Source organism: Eumetopias jubatus, unplaced genomic scaffold, assembly GCF_037043125.1.
Source record: "Eumetopias jubatus isolate StellerSeaLion01/CBP00866 unplaced genomic scaffold, mEumJub1_p1.0 scaffold_1, whole genome shotgun sequence".
Classification (NCBI taxonomy): domain Eukaryota; kingdom Metazoa; phylum Chordata; class Mammalia; order Carnivora; family Otariidae; genus Eumetopias; species Eumetopias jubatus.
Window position 1 is genome coordinate 207,753,617 of NW_028274807.1, and position 7,134 is coordinate 207,760,750.

A 7,134-nucleotide genomic window follows, 5' to 3' on the forward strand; every position below is an offset into this window, starting at 1 on the left:
CATATCTCCATTTCCACTCTCCTCCACCGAGTTTACCCATCCTCCAACTCCACCCGTGTTTTAAATTCACCAACAAAAAAATGAGCCCACAAGCCCCTAAACATCCCCCCCATGGACCCCACTGAGGACAGATCATTCTCTCTCTCTCTCTCTCACTCAATGCCTCTCTCCCCCTCTGAGACCTCTCCAAATGGCCTTTGGGCATCCCAGGTGCCCTCCAGGACCTGTGAGGAATGAACCTGGTTTTGTTAGAGTTCTCTGATGGGTGTTGCTGAGGCATGTCTTGCAATCACAAGAAGAACACATGGGCTGGTGCAGAGGCTCTGGTCCGGGAAGCATCTGTGGGAATGTCCACAAGCACAGGGGTGCAGGGGAGTGCCCGGGCTTTCCTAGCCTGAGCATCCCTGGCAGGAGCCTGAGATTTAAACAGAACAAGATTATAGACCACATTATCAGGAAGATGAGTGAAGGTGTGACGTAAAAAGATTTGCAGACTCTAGGTAGAAACTTCAGTGTTATATTTTTATCTACCATAAAATTATGTAAAGGTCTTAGTGACCAAGTATAGTTCTTTTTCCACAAGAATATACAACCCATGATTATTATTTCAGGAAAGCTAGGGAAAATTTACTTAGCAGGATGTAAGTTCTTTGAAACGAAATTGTTTTTAAGAAATCCAACTTGCCCCATGTAAGACACAGAGATTTCTAGGCATTTGTGATCCAAGGTTGAGGAAAACATTAGGAACATATGAAAATGGAGAAAGGGGAAACTGTTTATATATCAAACAGAGCAGAAGCTTAATAAAGTAAGTACTTAAATGTATGGAGACGTTGAATTCAAACAAATGAAAATTCTAGGAAATAAATAGAAGGAGCAGATTTTACTTCCTCAGTCTGATAGAAGAATAGCAGTTTCTGCCTCTGAGGCTGTGAGCCCTGCAATCATGGGCACTTCTTCAACCCCAAGACCACTGACCCTTAAATTACTGGAACCCCAACAATTCTTTTCAGAGCCCGTTTTATGTCTTTGTTCCCCAGGCTGTAGATGGAGGGGTTCAGCATGGGCGTGACCACCGTGTACATCACCGAGGCTACTGCACTTGAGTGGCAGCTCTGGGGAGCAGCAGAGCTAAGGTACACTCCTAGGATTGTACAATAAAATAAGGAGACAATGGAGAGGTGAGACGCACAGGTGGAGAATGTTTTATACTTGCCCTGAGCTGATGAGATTCCATGTATGGAGGAAACAATCTTAGAGTAAGAGTGAAGGATCCCAGCAAAAGCGCCATACCCAGCAGGACAGCTGCAAAATACATCACCACATTATTAAGAAAGGTGTCAGAACAGGCAAGTTGGACCATCTCACTGAGTTCACAAAAAAAGTGGGGGATTTGGAAGTGTGTGCACAAGTACAGCCGCAGCATCATTAAACTTTGTAACAAGGAATTCAGGATAGACATGATCCAGGACACCAAAACCAGCAGTCCACAGAGCTGGGGGTTCATGATGACTGTGTAGTCCAGGAGATGACAGATGGCCACAAACTGGTCATAGGCCATCACACTCAGGAGAAAGACATCCAACACAGCAAAGAGTGTGAAAAAGTACATCTGTGTGATGTAGCCTGCATAGGTGATCCCTTTGCTCTGAGTCTGGATGTTCCACAGCATCTTGGGGATGGTGGTAGAAGTGAAGCAGATGTCTACAAAGGACAGGTTGGCGAGGAAGAAGTACATGGGGGTGTGGAGGGCGGAGTCAGAACTAATGGTCAGGATGATGAGCAGGTTCCCAAACACAGTGATCAGGTACATGGAGAGAAAAAAACCCAAATACGAGGGGTTGCAGTTCTATTCTCTCTGAAAATCCCAGAAGAAGAAATTCTGAAATTGGTGTATCATTGCCTGGTTCCATGTAGTGGAGGTGACTTCCAGGAAAGAGGGAAATAGCATGACTGATTTTCATACAATCGTGCATTACTCACAGATTTGAAATGGTACTTTTTATATTTTGCAGTTCAGAAATTTATTTTAATATTTTGTTTATGGGTATGGTCTCCTGTAGGGGATCCCCATGTCATCTTACTTATTCAATTTTTCCTCTAATACTTTTTCCCCCTAATGGGTCATGTATTCCACAGTTAATGAGATAGCCCTCCAATTTTAAAGGATATAAATGAAGTGCTGACCATGTTTTAGGCATTGTTTAGGCAAGGAGTATAGGGCGTTAAAGAACAAATGTCCCTAAAATTCAATGATGGAGCTAATAATAAAATAATAAAATTGAGTATCATTTCAGATGGGAACATTTGGGTGGTTCAGTTGGTTTTGTGTCTGACTCGGTTTTGGCTCAGGTCATGATCTCAGGGTTGTGGAATCAAGCTCTGCACCCTGTTATGCTGAGCATGGAGTCTGCTTGGGATTCTCTCTCTTTCCCTCTCCCTCTCCCTCTGCTCGCTCTCTCTCTCTCCGTCAAATAAATAAATGAAATCTTCAAAATATGTATCATTTCAGATGGTGACAGGTGGTTAGAAGGATAGAGTAAATAGGTCATTCTATTTTCACCAGTGTTTAGGCCAATTCTGCAAAGAAGGCAACATTGGAACACAGAACTCAAGTAAGACAGAGGACTAGATGTAAGATTTTTAGGGAAGGGTGTGCCCAGCAGAGGGAACGGCCAGAGTAAAGGCCCCGAGGAAGGTACTTGTTTCCAAGGTTCAAGTCAAAGAAGCAAAGCCAATGCTGCAAGGGGAATGAACAGGAGGGAGACTGAGGAGAGAGGCTGTCAGACATGCTGAGGAGGGAAGTGGCCTCTCTGCTACCTCTGAACCCTCAAGGCACAGGGACTTCCTTGTCACACTGCCTCTCCCACAGCATTCATCATGTTGCAAAGGAATTGAACCAGATCTGCTTAGTGGCCTCTGTTGATCGAGTTCAGTCCCCTGTGTTGTGTCACCTTGGGATTTATGAGTCCTGGCACCCCGTTGTGGGGACTGCTCACACTCTACAGTCACCATGGCCTCCTGGGTTGTGTTATTCCCCTGTCTTTCTCAGCCCCACCATCCTGGTTATGCTAGGAATGGATCCAACCCAAGTAGGCCAGGTAAGTGATCTTCCCCCTACAAAATTCAGAAATGGCTCACAAAAATGCCAATTCTTATGTCTCCCATGGATAAAAAAACTGGGGCTCCATATTGGGATGGCCATTTTCTGCTGTGTAAGCTCAGGAGGTTCCTGAGAGCCTGGTAGGAAAAATAACCTTCTTTGGTTTGGGCAACTTTCTACCCCTGAATCTATCCCCCGAAACCCAGCAAAAATAATCAGAGAACAAAATAAACTTCCAAAAGACAGAAATAGTTATATATTTCTGTAGCCAAATATAGTACATATGATAGACCCATGAGAAAGTGAGCAAAGCGATCAACCAATACTTCACAAAGGCAACCTACACAAAATAGCAAAAGTGGGCATTTGTAAAGTCAAGCATAGAAAACTTGTTTGTCCTGTACCTCCTCCATCATTATTTGATCAATTCATTTTTATGAAGTCTGATAGGGGATGAAATTACCTCCTTTATTTCTCTTCTTCTTTTTTTTTTCTTAAGTTGCATTTATTTCCGTAACCTCTCTGCTCAATGTGGGGTTTGAACTCATCACCCTGAGGTGAAGAATCACTTGTGCCTCTGACTAAGCCAGCCAGGCACCCCTCCTTTACCCCTTTTCTTGGGTGGCATTCTTTCATTGATATTCTTGGGCTATTGATCTCTCTTTTTTTTTTTTTCTCATTAAACTTTTGTTTTAATGGGTCTCAAAATTCTGTGACAGATTTTTGGTCAAGTTGTTTCCATTAAAAAGTACTGATTTTAAAAACTAATAACTTAAAACTGCCACACACACACACACACAAAACATGGTCCACAAAACATTCTCCTTTCCTTCTGAAGGTTTTACGATGCATTGTTATCATTAACCAGTCTTTTACTCTTAAACTTAAATGGCTAATTGACACAAACAGTTCTGAGACCGTTCTTCCACCACGGATTAAGACTGGGGTGGCAGGCATTGGGGATAATATTCATTTAGCCTTCTGAGCTTTCTGGGCAGACTTGGTGACCTTGCCAGCTCCAGCTGCCTTCTTGTCCACTGCTTTGATGACACCCACAGCAACCGTCTGTCTCATGTCACGAACAGCAAAACGGCCCAGAGGAGGATAGTCAGAGAAGCTCTCAACACACATAGGCTTGCCAGGAACCATATCAACGATGGCAGCATCACCAGATTTCAAGAACTTGGGACCATCTTCCAGCTTTTTTCCAGATCGACGATCTATTTTCTCCTTCAGCTCAGCAAACTTGCAAGCAATGTGAGCCGTGTGACAATCCAGCACAGGTGCATATCCAGCACTGATTTGGCCTGGATGGTTCAGGATAATCACCTGAGCCGTGAAGCCAGCTGCTTCCATTGGTGGGTCATTTTTGCTGTCACCAGCCACATTGCCACGACGAACATCTTTGACAGATACGTTCTCGACATTGAAGCCCACATTGTCCCCAGGAAGAGCCTCACTCAAAGCTTCATGGTGCATTTCAACAGACTTTACTTCAGTTGTAACATTGACTGGAGCAAAGGTGACCACCATCCCAGGTTTAAGAACACCAGTCTCGACTCGGCCCACAGGGACAGTACCAATACCACCAATTTTGTAGACGTCCTGGAGAGGCAGACGCAAGGGCTTGTCAGTTGGACGAGTTGGTGGCAGGATGCAATCCAGAGCTTCAAGCAGTGTGGTGCCACTGGCATTCCCATCTTTACGGGTGACTTTCCATCCCTTGAACCAAGACATGTTAGCACTTGGCTCCAGCATGTTGTCACCGTTCCAACCAGAAATTGGCACAAATGCTACTGTGTCGGGGTTGTAGCCAATTTTCTTAATGTAGGTGCTGACTTCCTTAACAATTTCCTCGTATCTCTTCTGGCTGTAGGGTGGCTCAGTGGAATCCATCTTGTTAACACCAACAATTAGTTGTTTTACACCCAGTGTGTAAGCCAGAAGGGCATGCTCACGGGTCTGCCCATTCTTGGAGACACCGGCTTCAAATTCACCAACACCAGCAGCAACAATCAGGACAGCACAGTCAGCCTGAGATGTGCCTGTAATCATGTTTTTGATAAAGTCTCTGTGTCCTGGGGCATCAATGATGGTCACGTAATACTTGCTGGTCTCGAATTTCCACAGGGAGATATCAATGGTGATACCACGTTCACGTTCAGCTTTCAGTTTATCCAAGACCCAGGCATGCTTGAAGGAGCCCTTTCCCATTTCAGCAGCCTCCTTCTCAAATTTTTCGATAGTTCTTTTGTCGATCCCACCACATTTGTAGATCAGATGACCAGTAGTGGTAGACTTGCCCGAATCTACGTGTCCAATGACGACGATGTTGATGTGAGTCTTTTCCTTTCCCATTTTGGTTTAGGTTGAGCGGTGGTTTTCACGACACCTGTGTTCTGGCGGCAAACCCGTTGCGAAAAAGCGGGCTATTGATCTCTTTTGACAAACCCAATGGGCACCTCTAATCCTCATTCTGCATTTCATTCCACCTGCAAAGTCCTCCCCAGACCATGCTCCATAAATCCTGGTGATATCATGACAGCCTGTCTTTTTATAACAAATAACTTGCTTCATATGATTATGCCTGAGGACACGATGTCATCCACACATTTATATCATTGTACTCTGTCCTCATTGTTATGATGCGGGATTCAAAGGTGCAGGGAATTCACGTCCTTTGTTCACTTTTGTTTTTTTTTCCCCACAAAGATATGTGAATATATGTGCTGAATATACAAAAAAAGTCTAAGAACATTAAAAGTTATAGAATGAGAAGAACAAAGGGATAATGAAACCAGGTTAAAATGAGTACTTTCAAGAACCTGTTTTCCCAGAATTAGGATGAGGGTGTGTCCCTAGTATCCTGCATTTCGGAGACCTCTCCAGCGAATAAACCCCTGACTGCAGCTGGGGTGAGAATGAACTTGGCAGATATCCACTGAGCTGAGGAATAGAGGGGATTTGGGACTCTAAATACCTTGTATTTATTTTTTTAAATACTTTTTAAATAGCTATTCAGTTGTTACTCTGTTTATCTCTATCTTCACCCCTATTTTCAGAAATATTACAATACTTGAATGTTTGGGGTTTTCTTCAAAATAACTAGGTTGCTTCTCAGGTTTTCTTATCATGTGTTCAAGAACCCACTTTCTCAGGTTTAGGACTAGGGTCAGGGTTAGATTCAGGGGTAGGGCTGGGGTTTGGGCTAGGGTATGTGCTGGGTGACACAAGACAGTATATACATCCACTGAGCTGAGGCAAGGGAAGGACTTGGGGGCCTCAATGCCCTTTAAGTTTATATTCAGTGACTCTTGGTTTTATCTCTGTCTTCACACTTATTTTCAGAAATATTACCAATTCAGTTTTTAAGTTTTTATTTAAAATCCAGTTACTTAACATACAGTGTAATATTAGTTTCAGGAGATGGATTAAGTGATTCAACACTTCCATACAACATGGGTGCTCATCGCAAGTGCTCCCCTTCATCCCCATCATCTATTTCACCCATCTCCCACCCCCTCTGGTAACCAGCAGTGTGTTCTCCAGAGTTAAGGGTCTGTTTCCTGGTTTTCTCTCTCTCTCTCTTTTTCTATACCCTTGATTGTTTTGTGTCTTAAATTCCAGACAATAAGAAAACCTGGATAGCAGCCTAGTTATTCTGGAGAAGAATCCAAACATTAAACAACTGGCAATATTTTTGAAATTGGTGTGAGGACAAATAAAAACAGAAGGAACAATTGGTATCTATTTAAAGAGAATTTAGAGTTTCAAATCCCCTCCTTGCCTCTACTTGGTCAACATCTGCAATGTCTTCTCTCACCCCAGCAGAAATCTGGGGTATTATTCTCTGGAGATGTCTCTGAACTGCAGGATGGTAGACACATACCCTAATCCAAACTCTAACCCTAGCCCTAACCATAACACCTAACCCTAACCTAATCCTAACCCTCTGGAGGGGTCCCTGGAGTGCAGGATACCAAACACATACCCTCACTCTGGCCCTAAACCTAACTGTAACCCTAACCTTG

The 7,134-nt window shown here is 43.6% G+C and overlaps 1 pseudogene; it reads right to left on the reverse strand.

Moving 5' to 3' along the window:
• Positions 1–980: 980 nt before the first annotated feature.
• LOC148165168 (olfactory receptor-like protein OLF4) lies at positions 981–1,913 on the reverse strand (annotated as a pseudogene).
• Between the last annotated feature and the right edge of the window lie 5,221 nt (positions 1,914–7,134).